The following is a 13,971-nucleotide window of genomic DNA, read 5'->3' as shown; positions in this document are numbered from 1 at the left end:
CCTCCATCTCATGGGAGCCCTGGAAGCAACTGTTAGGACACAGTGGTTGCCAAGGCAGTGACCTCATTCAGTTCCTGAAGGAAGTGACCTCACCTCACTTCCTTGGTGATGAAAGTCTCTGAACTTGGGATCCAGGAAGCCAGGCACCCAGAGCCAGTCCCAGTCCCAGTCCCAGTGGGCTCACTTGTTTGGATTTACCAAGGACAGAGACAGTCTTTCTTGGTACCTACTGATGTGAGGATGGCCAAATGCCAGGAAAGCTCTGCAGAGGGGCCTTTCCTGAGAAAACAGGTAGTGGCTCACCGCTGGCTCCTGACAACTTCACAGAGTTGGCCAAGGAGGCCAGATGTGAGACAGGACAGGCCATTTCGGGGGAACATAGTATGGCCCACCAGTCAGACGGCACTCCGGGTAGTCACAGACCAACTTGGAAGAAGGAGGTGCCTTTGTGGGTATGGGTGTGAGTTTGTGGTTTTGTCTCATGTTCTGAGAATAGGTAGGAAAGGCGGTTTGTTTGGTTTGGAGTGGACTGTTTCTAGTAAGTCTTTTGACGAGGCGAGTGTTTCTATGTTTGTGTATCCGACTGTGTCCCTGGTTGTAGACATTAGAAAAGAGAATGCATCAATGGATGTGTCCTGTCCAGTAGAAAGCTTCCCAGCATTCATCCTGCCCCATTTATGAATGGACTGCTGCTTGCCTTATGGATGGGCAACACCTACTATCTTCCTAAGTTCCTGTTTTCTTCCTGAATTCTGGCCACTCTCCAGAATAGGCTCATGGTTTTGTGTCCAAGATATGTACCACCTCCAAGCTCGGTGACATGGCCATGTACTGGAGAGCTGAAAGGAATGTGAGCATCTCAGAAAACTCAGATATCAGTGTGACCAGTAAAGTCTCCCTGGAGAAACCCTGCTTTGGGCCTTTTGCTTACCTATTGTTCTGTTGCCCTGAATGTCAGGAAGGCCTTTGCCTCAGGGCACCCCTTTGTGAAGCCTGAAGAAAACAGTTTTCAAATGGAAATGAATGGGCATCACCTGTGGCTCTTTGCTTAATGGCTTTGCAAAGGGATGTGTCTGAATCAGCCTCTTGGCCCTGTGTGAGGCTGTGGCTTAGATTGTCAGCACCTGACGGATCCAAGAGAGATCCCATGTGTGCATCCAAAGCCAAATTGGCACAAAAGCAGTCATTGTGGATGAAGTCTCTCGCCTTCCTCTGTAAGGTTCCTGACCTCCATCAAGTGAGAATAGGGATCCTTCGGGTCAAACGAGTTCTTCAAAGCCCTGCAGAGGCTAGCCCATAGGTGCTTGGGTTTTCTCATGGCTCCAATTCACACAAAGAATCTATACCCGGCAGTCAGTAGGCCTCCAGTTGGAGAAGCAGAGCCAGTATTAACGGCAGGCCTATTGGATCTCTCCAGGTTCACAGGAAGGGTGTCCAGGCCACCCTGACATTAGGCAAATGAGGGGCAAGGGAGCTTATTGTGGACACTGTCTTGGGCTGTGCCCCTCATGGAAACCTCCAGCCAGAGGTTATGATGAGTGTCTCTATGGAAGAAGATGAGGGCCATGTGGCAGTGTTTTGGTTTGAATTGTGGTCATTGGTGTGGCGGTGGGAAGAGATGACTGGGTCCACCTGGGCTTGAACTCTGGTGTGATTCCCCTTGGAGACTGAGTTCTGGAACTGACCTCAGAGAAGTATTGCCGTGAATTGTGTTGGGATTTGAGGAGGCCATGCATGAGAGTCGCCCTTGGAAAGTGAGATCTAGGCCCAGGCTGGCTTTCCACAGAGCACTGGGAATCTCAGGCCAGATATCACATGATTTTATTCTTAAAGACCTGGCAGCCATAGTTGAGAGTCAAAACACACATGGACCTCACATTTGTAGACCTCAATGGGCCTGGCTTCGTGTGACCTTTTGGCCACTCTTTGGGAAGCCTTGTTTGTGAGAGTTCTCCAGAGCTTTCGTTGAAATGAGCTTCCTCACCATTTAATGGTTCCTGAAGGAATGGAAACCCACAGTGCCTCCAACTTCATCCTTTAAAAATGGCTAGCTAGATAAATACCTTGAGCTTTTTGAAATTCCCATGACCAGGTGGCACTGGAGAACCTTTGGATGTCCTGTTGCTGATCATGAGTGTACCAGACAGTGCCTTGATTGACTGGGTTTCATGAAAATGGTGTAAAACAGAGATGCCAGTAAGTTGGGGCCTGCTGAGTAGCGGGCCTAGAGCAGCGGTGTGCAGGTGTGTGATAAAACATCTGTGGTGGGGCCATGTGGATCGGCCACTGGCTTCCAAATGGCTTGTGACTGACATGGTGCAGTGAGCAGACCCTTCTATGTAAAGGCATCTTGTTATATGGAGAGGTTTCAGGGCAGTGTTCAGAATCAGGTTGCTATGGTCAAGGGGGGAAGCTCTGTGAGATAGAAGCATGGCAGGTGCCTTCTCCTAGGACCTTGACCCACCACACGTGACAGAACTCCCTCCAGCACGGTGTCCTAGTTGAACTCGTTGTATTTCCTGAAGCAAATTCCAAACTCCCAGTGCAGCAGCAAGAAACAGCACGAAAAGTGGAGGATGACCAAATGGCTTCACAGTCCACACAGGGAGACACTTAGACCCCAGTGGCCACAGTTTACCTGCAAAGAGAGAATTCAGCACTTCTGCCTCATGTTCATTGGAAAATCAGAAACCATGTCCTCCAGGTCACATAGATGCAGACCCAGCTTTGCTGGTCTCACTCCAAAGGAAGCTAAAGCTCCTGACAACCACATATATTTCAAGTGCCCAACCTCAGAGGCAGTTTCTCACAAAGTCTTTAGGCCAGCAGAGCTCCATGTTTGTGGAGTGTTTACCCTGTCTCCCTTACTTATGGAAACTCCTCTACCACCTCCAAGGTTGTGAACTCCTGAGCATTTTCCATTCCACATACGTATTCACAGCTTTTCTGACTCTTCTCCTCGAATTGCGTCTTCCTTGTTGCGAAGGTAATGTCAAGGCATTGTTCTGGATGAGAGTGGGAAGGTTTTTGTGTAGCACATATTTGCCTACACATTGGATTCATTTTCCTATTTTGCGTTCGAAATACTGAATCCCTGACACTAACCCATACCCTACTAGATTCTGACTACGAATACTAATATGATGGAGAAAAATAACCCAAACAGAATAGAAATGCAGGCAGTTCAGAGCAGGCATGGTGTATAGTTGGACTTGCCTTTAGCATTACAAAGGGTAGGTGTTATAAATCTTGTCCAATTTAATAGAAGTAGTTCTCCATGTGCTTTGAAAGTTAACAAATGTGTGAATTCCTGTCTCCCTTTCTTTGTAGCCTCTTCAGGAACATGTATTTTTACATGCACGTATAGAATCCTACCTGCTATCCCACGTCCATTCTTGTGAGGTGCCTGACTTGGCAGATACAAATTGTGAGAAGATATCACTCCTCCTAAACGCTGTTGGAACTGAAAATTCAACCTACGGGTGAGCTTCCTACTTGAACTACATGATACATAAATCCATGTTCAGTAACACAAATATTTTTGGATCATTGGATGATATATATTTCATGATGAATTTCGATTGGCATATATATTTCTACTTTTTAATATCTGTGTGTGTGTTCTGTGTGTATAGATATACACACACACACACACACACACACAATATACACAAACTCTCCGGATTTTTCACAATATGAAATATATGTGTCTTATTATACACTCCCTAAATTCATCCATGTTCCTATATGTGGATTTATAATCAACTTTTCACAAGATTATTCTCAGAAATATTCATCCACCTGAAATACATATTTGTTTCCTAGTGCTGAAAACTAACTTCAGAGAATGGTGCATAGAGATCCTAATATTTCTACAGGAACTGACCCAGTTTAACATCAATGCAAGTAGATTCCTATGGGACATGATGTGTATTTTGACGTTCATTTTTATTCAACACTGGTACATTACTATTTCTTCAGTTGATGCACATCATAGGATATGTATTTCGTCCTCAAGTTCACAAATTTCTAGGCATTTGGTTCACTTTGAATCACTTCCTGCTTCAGAACACATGTATTCCTCCACGTTTCTTGACTGGTCTTTTCATGAGACTTCTTTCCAAACACATTCTTTTCCATATCCATAATCCCTTTGGAAGCCAAACTCACACCCCCTTCATGGTAAACCATAACCCTAATAGCACCATTAGATGTATAACTGGTTGGAATGAATGGTTGTGTATCAATATTAGATTTCCTATATATTTTCAGATATCAATTCAATCCATTATTTAAATTGGAACCAGTTATAATATTTATTCACAGTAGGGTCTATTCATGCATTATCTCTATATTCATAGACCCAGGGTACACCTATTTGTACCTCCAAAGGCTCATTTATATGTCTTCAACATATTACTCCCAGAAATTGTGGAAGAAATACTCATGTCACCTGATCTCCATATACATTTTATCACAGTGATATTCTGGACACAAAATGCAAAGGTCACACTTATGATTGTACCAAAGCCTCATTGGAAAGTGAGCATGGATTACTCAAAACATCCTTGTCCATGTTGCCTAATGCTCTCAAATGTCAATCCTGTTGGTGACTACACATTTGTTTCTTCCTAAGATGATATATTCAACCTCAACCCTGTTGAAAATGTCTAATCCTCTCACTCACTTTATACTTTGCCTGATTTCCTAATGTCTCTATTGATATCTGCTTTCCTACATATGTTCCCCAGTTCATCATTGTGACTGACTCTTCACGTGTGCTGACATTACATTCACTCTCTAACCGACACCCTATTGCTAAAGAACTTTTGGTCCAAATTTTATACTCACTCTTCTTCCTAAACCTCCCAACTATCTTCCTAATCCTACCTACTATCCCTTTTTGACTGGATGTTCTCTTCTACATTCAATCATCCAAGGTACAAGGTCCTATGCCATTGTATATCGATTTATCTGAGACATCTGTGCAGAAAGTCATTCAAAGCTAAGTATCCCAATCAAGGGCCCAATGTCCTTCTGGCCTTCAAATCTTACTTGGATTTCTGTTTTCCTACATATATTTCACCTATATATTATTATAAATATCGCAGGTTCCCAATACCATTCATCATCCAGCAGAGTGATTCCTAACCCAAACCGAACATGTTCTTAACCCTAACCATACACTGTTCCCTCAATCTAACTTTACAGAAGGGCAGGGCAGAGTTGGTCTTACAATACAGGAATGTAGGGGATCTTCCACCTGCTGAGAACCTCAAAGGTCCATGCAGAAATGATCCCTGGAGAAGATGTAGGCCGCTGTGAAGGACCTGAGAGAGCAGAAGTCATCTTCCATGGCAAACAACCTGGTCAGGATGAAGGGATGTGTCTGAATGAGCCTCTCTCTTCTTAATGTAGACAAGATGGACCAAAGCAGGCCTGTGTGGAGAGCTGTTCCTTGGTGCCTATGGTTGATATTCCATTGTAACTTGTGAAAGTGTCACAGGAAGGAGGGGCAGCCTCCATCTCATGGGAGCCCTGGAAGCAACTGTTAGGACACAGTGGTTGCCAAGGCAGTGACCTCATTCAGTTCCTGAAGGAAGTGACCTCACCTCACTTCCTTGGTGATGAAAGTCTCTGAACTTGGGATCCAGGAAGCCAGGCACCCAGAGCCAGTCCCAGTCCCAGTCCCAGTGGGCTCACTTGTTTGGATTTACCAAGGACAGAGTCAGTCTTTCTTGGTACCTACTGATGTGAGGATGGCCAAATGCCAGGAAAGCTCTGCAGAGGGGCCTTTCCTGAGAAAACAGGTAGTGGCTCACCGCTGGCTCCTGACAACTTCACAGAGTTGGCCAAGGAGGCCAGATGTGAGACAGGACAGGCCATTTTGGGGGAACATAGTATGGCCCACCAGTCAGACGGCACTCCGGGTAGTCACAGACCAACTTGGAAGAAGGAGGTGCCTTTGTGGGTATCGGTGTGAGTTTGTGGTTTTGTCTCATGTTCTGAGAATAGGTAGGAAAGGCGGTTTGTTTGGTTTGGAGTGGACTGTTTCTAGTAAGTCTTTTGACGAGGCGAGTGTTTCTATGTTTGTGTATCCCACTGTGTCCCTGGTTGTAGACATTAGAAAAGAGAATGCATCAATGGATGTGTCCTGTCTAGTAGAAAGCTTCCCAGCATTCATCCTGCCCCATTTATGAATGGACTGCTGCTTGCCTTATGGATGGGCAACACCTACTATCTTCCTAAGTTCCTGCTTTCTTCCTGAATTCTGGCCACTCTCCAGAATAGGCTCATGGTTTTGTGTCCAAGATATGTACCACCTCCAAGCTCGGTGACATGGCCATGTACTGGAGAGCTGAAAGGAATGTGAGCATCTCAGAAAACTCAGATATCAGTGTGACCAGTAAAGTCTCCCTGGAGAAACCCTGCTTTGGGCCTTTTCTTACCTATTGTTCTGTTGCCCTGAATGTCAGGAAGGCCTTTGCCTCAGGGCACCCCTTTGTGAAGCCTGAAGAAAACAGTTTTCAAATGGAAATGAATGGGCATCACCTGTGGCTCTTTGCTTAATGGCTTTGCAAAGGGATGTGTCTGAATCAGCCTCTTGGCCCTGTGTGAGGCTGTGGCTTAGATTGTCAGCACCTGACGGATCCAAGAGAGATCCCATGTGTGCATCCAAAGCCAAATTGGCACAAAAGCAGTCATTGTGGATGAAGTCTCTCGCCTTCCTCTGTAAGGTTCCTGACCTCCATCAAGTGAGAATAGGGATCCTTCGGGTCAAACGAGTTCTTCAAAGCCCTGCAGAGGCTAGCCCATAGGTGCTTGGGTTTTCTCATGGCTCCAATTCACACAAAGAATCTATACCCGGCAGTCAGTAGGCCTCCAATTGGAGAAGCGGAGCCAGTATTAACGGCAGGCCTATTGGATCACTCCGGGTTCACAGGAAGGGTGTCCAGGCCACCCTGACATTAGGCAAATGAGGGGCAAGGGAGCTTATTGTGGACACTGTCTTGGGCTGTGCCCCTCATGGAAACCTCCAGCCAGAGGTTATGATGAGTGTCTCTATGGAAGAAGATGAGGGCCATGTGGCAGTGTTTTGGTTTGAATTGTGGTCATTGGTGTGGCGGTGGGAAGAGATGACTGGGTCCACCTGGGCTTGAACTCTGGTGTGATTCCCCTTGGAGACTGAGTTCTGGAACTGACCTCAGAGAAGTATTGCCGTGAATTGTGTTGGGATTTGAGGAGGCCATGCATGAGAGTCGCCCTTGGAAACTGAGATCTAGGCCCAGGCTGGCTTTCCACAGAGCACTGGGAATCTCAGGCCGGATATCACATGATTTTATTCTTAAAGACCTGGCAGCCATAGTTGAGAGTCCAAACACACATGGACCTCACATTTGTAGACCTCAATGGGCCTGGCTTCGTGTGACCTTTTGGCCACTCTTTGGGAAGCCTTGTTTGTGAGAGTTCTCCAGAGTTTCGTTGAAATGAGCTTCCTCACCATTTAATGGTTCCTGAAGGAATGGAAACCCACAGTGCCTCCAACTTCATCATTTAAAAATGGCTAGCTAGATAAATACCATGAGCTTTTTGAAATTCCCATGACCAGGTGGCACTGGAGAACCTTTGGATGTCCTGTTGCTGATCATGAGTGTACCAGACAGTGCCTTGATTGACTGGGTTTCATGAAAATGGTATAAAACAGAGATGCCAGTAAGTTGGGGCCTGCTGAGTAGCGGGCCTAGAGCAGCGGTGTGCAGGTGTGTGATAAAACATCTGTGGTGGGGCCATGTGGATCTGCCACTGGCTTCCAAATGGCTTGTGACTGACATGGTGCAGTGAGCAGACCCTTCTATGTAAAGGCATCTTGTTATATGGAGAGGTTTCAGGGCAGTGTTCAGAATCAGGTTGCTATGGTCAAGGGGGGCTCGCTCTGTGAGATAGAAGCATGGCAGGTGCCTTCTCCTAGGACCTTGACCCACCACACGTGACAGAACTCCCTCCAGCACGGTGTCCTAGTTGAACTCGTTGTATTTCCGGAAGCAAATTCCAAACTCCCAGTGCAGCAGCAAGAAACAGCACGAAAAGTGGAGGATGACCAAATGGCTTCACAGTCCACACAGGGAGACACTTAGACCCCAGTGGCCACAGTTTACCTGCAAAGAGAGAATTCAGCACTTCTGCCTCATGTTCATTGGAAAATCAGAAACCATGTCCTCCAGGTCACATAGATGCAGACCCAGCTTTGCTGGTCTCACTCCAAAGGAAGCTAAAGCTCCTGACAACCACATATATTTCAAGTGCCCAACCTCAGAGGCAGTTTCTCACAAAGTCTTTAGGCCAGCAGAGCTCCATGTTTGTGGAGTGTTTACCCTGTCTCCCTTACTTATGGAAACTCCTCTACCACCTCCAAGGTTGTGAACTCCTGAGCATTTTCCATTCCACATACGTATTCACAGCTTTTCTAACTCTTCTCTGTCGCGACCCCCTTGCCCGCAAGGAAGACGCAACACCGGGAATCTTCTTACAGCTGTTTATTCAAGCTCTCGAGAGTTCTTCTAATTATCCAGAAGCCCCTCCCAGCCTTAATAAAGTATCCAAACACCCAATGCGAAGCTGCCACGTGGAGCTTTCTCGTAGGGTGTCAAAGAACCATGTGCCAACTCTCCCAAAGAAGGAGTTGTTTATCACAGACCACCACAAGGCCAGCGCCATCTTGTAATGGCGACCACAGTCCGCAGAAGCGGCTCGCCACAGTTCCCCCTTTCGTTTACTAAAAACAAAACAGGCAAGAGTAGAGGTGAATCGCCATTACTCATACGAAGCCTTCAACCAGGAACCTCATCAGACCCAAGCAGGTCAGGACGTTCCCACATGACCGTTATTGGCTGAATATGAAAACAGACACCACAAAGCTGTTAAGGCCCTGTGAGCTGGCCTCCTTGACGTGCATACAAATCAGGGCTGGATCCAAGCCCTGGGGGCCGGGGGGAATCCACTGCCAGCAGTTTTTTCCTTCTGTTTATAGCACGTCAAAGGGAATCAAGTAGCCCCTGTCTTAGGTCGTTCACTGCCCTTACATTGCTTACCCGTCTTTGGGGAGGCCCCATTCCCCTGTCTTAGGTTGCAGTGCAAGTGTGAAAGTTGCCCGTCTCTGGGTACTACAAGATCAGCTCGTTGTTGCCAAGGCGTTTAATGGTATCTACTCAGCCAGTCATGATTAGGTCTCTGAGGCTGAACTGTGGCTGTATAGAAGTACAACGACAAACAAGTTGGCAACACCCTAAAAGAAAGGCACGGGTCATAGAGCGATAGAAAAGTACTAGCATGGAAACCCATCTGTGTGCAATGGCAGTAAAGCCGGCAGAGTGCAAGGGCTTTCCAACACTAGGAGAATAACAAGGAAGGACATGTCGTTCCCAGTGCAATGTCCGTAAAACTTGGGGTGCAACGACCATGTCAAAGGTTTACTGTTTAATTTGTGCAAGCCAAACTTGAGGTGAGTTGCCAGTTTCCAAAGCTGCAAGTGCTTGTATAATCATAGCTTTATCGCGAGCATTGCGGGCCTTAAGGCGGCAGAGAAACCACAAACAGAGAACCATACCGAAGCAACACATTGCGCCAAAAATGCCTACCCCCACCCACTCTTTAAAAAAGGAAAAGGCAGAAGATATCCAATCAGTGAATTGACCCAACGTTATGGGATCAACGTGGGTACTATTCAAGACAGCTATCTGGGTTAGTTGAGACTGGATCATGTCTTCCGCTGCCATGGACCAATTTCCGGCCAAGTATTCTCCGATGATACGGGAGGCATTCCTGGAATCATTAAATCTGACAGAGGTTATGCATAAATGTGCACGTTGATCAACACAGCCCAAAAGCACCAAATCAGCCAATTCTTCTACCTGAGCTTGGAGTAAATCTATTTTTTGGTTGGCAGCTAAGATCCCTGACAAAATATGTTGATTAATTGCATTTTGGGACTCAAGTATCATAGAAGTTTGTTGAACAACTTGATTAACGGAGGCAGCAGTCTGCACTTGATTGGCCATGGCCACTCCGGCCGCGACCGCTGCAGCAGCAGATACCGCCACGGCTGTCACTATAGCAGCTGTGATTCCAAAATCCCTGCGGACTCTAAGTAGCTCAACAATGGGGAATTTATCAGGGTCCGCAATAACTGGGATTGGAACAAAGGTTGGAATTTTCATAACCACTGCTACAGCCGAAGAACCATCCCAACATTCAGATAAGAAACAATTAACATTAAAACAATCCAGCATTTCTGACGAGGTGTCATTAGCCAAAAGGAGTAAGAACGGAGATTGAACACAAACCGCTGCAGGGGGCAATGTGGCATTATCCAACAGAGAGTTGAACGAAACAGATGTGAGTCTACTACCTCGCTCACTCTCGTAAACAGTGCCAGAAACATTAGCCAACCAACTTTTGGCTCCCAGCAATTGAGCCAGTGCAGAAATATCAGCTGAAGCCCCCTTTGTGTTGGAAATCAGCCATTGAAACCAGGACCAACCCACTCCTGTAGAGGAGTTGGCACTGTTGCTAAAGTCATAAACATACCTCTTAAGAGAGGGGGAAAGGGAGAAACCTTTAGCAACTTGACGTTTCTCCCAAGAATAATCCTGACAAGGCGTGAATGTTGGGGGGAAACCAAGATTAGGGGTACAGTAAGGAGAAGCCTTAAAATGAGTGGCATAAGGAAGTCCACTAGAATATGGGGGCATTGGAATTAGTACCTCGGAGATACTAGCCAAGGTAGTTGTGGTTAAAGCAGAGCTATTTACGGAGGTTCCTGAGCCTGATTGTTCCCCTGAGACTACTTGGCCCAATACAGTACTGAGAATGCTCCCTGAGACTTGACTGGACTGCAATGGATTGTCCCAGTTAGTCAAATTCTTGGTCTTAAGACGGATACAATGAGCGTTCCCAAGGCCAAAACAAAACACTCCTGTGAGATTAACTTGAGATTGATTGTAAATGCGTTCCACGTCCCCTCTAGGAGAGGCACAGGGCGCAGACATCTCACACGAGGTAGAGAAAAGAGTGGGAAGGACACTGGAATTACCGTGAACCGGCATCGGCATTGGCCAAGCCCGTGCCACCGCCCACCATTGCATTGGTGTCGTCTGTGTCATCGGCATCAGCACCAGAGCCAGGGCACTCAGCAGAATGAAGATCCTCATCACGGGATTGCTGTGGTAATTCTTGTTGCTGAGTAGCTGGCGTCAGGACTCTTCTTGTCAGGCGTTCAGGGACCCACAATGGTTCCGTGCGATCCTGGGGAAAAACACATACGGATCCTCGTGCCCATGTCAGCACGGGGTCGGGGCCGTTCCATTGGCCCGTAAGAACATCTTTCCACTTAACATAGCCAATCACAGAGGGCTGAGGGAACACATGTCTATCGGCCGCAGAGCGACCATGAATATCCAAATTCAAAAAATTAATAGTAAAGAGAGCTAAGGACAAGCATTCTTTAGGAGTATGTCCAGCTCCTATTCCCCCTTTTTGTTTTTGTAAAGTTTCCTTTAAGGTGCGATGAGCACGCTTAACAATGCCTTGTCCTTGAGGATTGTAAGGCAGACCATGAGTAAGTTGCACTCCCATAGTAGAACAAAAGGACGTGAATTGTCTGCCAGTATAAGCAGGTCCATTGTCAGTCTTAAGGGACGTGGGCGCACCCCACGCCGCCCAGGCTTCCAGGCAATGAGTGATGACATTACGTGCCTTTTCTCCTGATAACGCAGAAGCATGAATAACTCCAGAGTACGTATCAACAGAAACATGGACATACTTGAGGTTACCAAAGTCAGGTATATGTGTCACATCCATTTGCCAGACAACCAGTGGCTTCAACCCCCGTGGGTTCACTCCATAAGTAGGGGGATGAAGAAATGTGACACAATGGGGACAGTGCAATACTATCTGCCGAGCATCTGCTCTAGAAATGGAAAAACGCCTGCGCAGTGTTAAAGCATTAACATGGAAATTTTGGTGAAACAATTTAGCCTCTTCTAAGGAGGAAGCCAAACAGATCAACTGACCTCGAGTGGCTGAGTCCGCACAGGCATTACCCTGTGATAATGGACCAGGGAGAGAGGTGTGAGCCCGGATGTGCATTGGATAAAGGGGAGCAGTGCGGCTACAGATAAGCTGTCGAAGCTGATTAAAGTAAGCAGATACATTACGGGCATCACTAATAGCTCCCACAGCCTCTAGGATTTTTAGTGCTTGCACCACATAGATGGAGTCCGAAATGAGATTAAAAGGAAAAGAACACTGTTTAAACACCTCAATAACAATTTGCAGTTCTACCCATTGTGGATTTCCAGGAGTAAATTGATGCTGGACAGGGGGAGAATCATTAATGACATAAGCTCCCATTCCAGACTTGGAACCATCAGTAAAAATATTAACAGCCCCCGGAATTGGACTGGATGAAGTTACTTTAGGGAAAATAATAGGATGTTCTTTAACAAAATGGAGTAACGGATGAGAAGGGTAATGATTATCAATATCCCCTTGAAACGAACAACATAGAATAGCCCAGTTATCTAGAGTAGCACACAAAACATTAAGTTGAGCTTTAGTATAGGGTATAATAAGAGAAGAAGGTGATTGTCCGAAAAATTGAATGCTTTGTTGAATCCCTTTAAGTGCTAATGCTGCAACAGCATCAGGATAATATTCTAAGGATTTTCCTGGGGATACATGTGGGTGTATCCATAGCAAAGGTCCATCTTGCCATAGTACTCCAGTAGGCTGCCGCATAGTGGCAAGCACACATAATTGAAAAGGTTTATCACTCTGGAGCCTGCATAAAGTGGCATGTTGTATAGCTTCTTCTACTGTCATAAGGGCCGCTCTAGCCTCTTTGGTGAGGCTACGAGGGGAAGTAAGATCTGGATCACCTTTAAGAGTAGCATACAAAGGCTGTAGTACAACATTAGAAATATGTAAATATCCTCGTATCCAATTAATATCTCCCAGCAGTTTTTGAAAATCATTTAGAGTTTGAAGATCCTGAGTTCGTATGGTGATTTTTTGTGGTTGTAATTTGTCATACCCAATTGTTGCTCCCAAATACTTAATAGAATCTCCTGTTTGAACCTTTTCAGGTGCTATATGCAGCCCACATTGTGCTAACAACTTCACGAGGTCTTCATAGGCCTCATGAACTGTTTGTTCTGATTTAGCAGCCAATAACACATCATCCATATAATGAATGATCTTGATGGAGGAGTACTTTTGTCTGAGGGGCACAAGTGTCTTCCCTACATACATCTGACACATTGTGGGACTATTAGCCATTCCCTGCGGCAACACTATCCACTCAAACCTTTGATCTGGTTCCTCGTGGTTACACGAGGGAAGGGTAAAGGCAAAACGCTGCGAGTCTTTAGGATGTAAAGGAATAGAAAAGAAACAGTCTTTAATGTCAATAACAATAATGTGCCAGCCTTGAGGAACAGAAGAGAGCAGAGGCAGCCCTCTCTGAATGGGCCCCATAGGTTGCATTTGAGCATTAACCGCTCGTAGATCATGCAGTAGGCGCCACTTCCCTGATTTTTTCCTAATGACAAATATGGGAGTATTCCATGGAGAAGTAGAGGGTTGGATGTGACCCAAGTCAAGTTGTTCTTTAACTAGAGCATGGGCTGCTGCCAGTTTAACCGAGGGAAGAGGCCACTGAGGCACCCAAACAGGCTCCTCGGTGAGCCATGTTATGGGTATTTGAGCCTCAGCGGCCCCTAGGAAAAACCCAGACCAAATCTGTCAAGCTTTTGATGACCTTGTACAGGATGCTTACGTCCCTGTAAATGTTTTCCTAGTCCTAAACCTGGCCTATACCCCATATTGTGCATAATTTGTTGGGACACTGGGGAATAGTCATTACTAAGAGTGAACCCCATGTCTTTCATCAGGTCACGGCCCCATAAAGAGATA

Source organism: Spermophilus citellus, assembly GCF_964194105.1.
Source record: "Spermophilus citellus genome assembly, chromosome: 12".
Classification (NCBI taxonomy): Eukaryota; Metazoa; Chordata; class Mammalia; order Rodentia; family Sciuridae; genus Spermophilus; species Spermophilus citellus.
Note: the sequence above shows the minus strand (reverse complement) of the source record.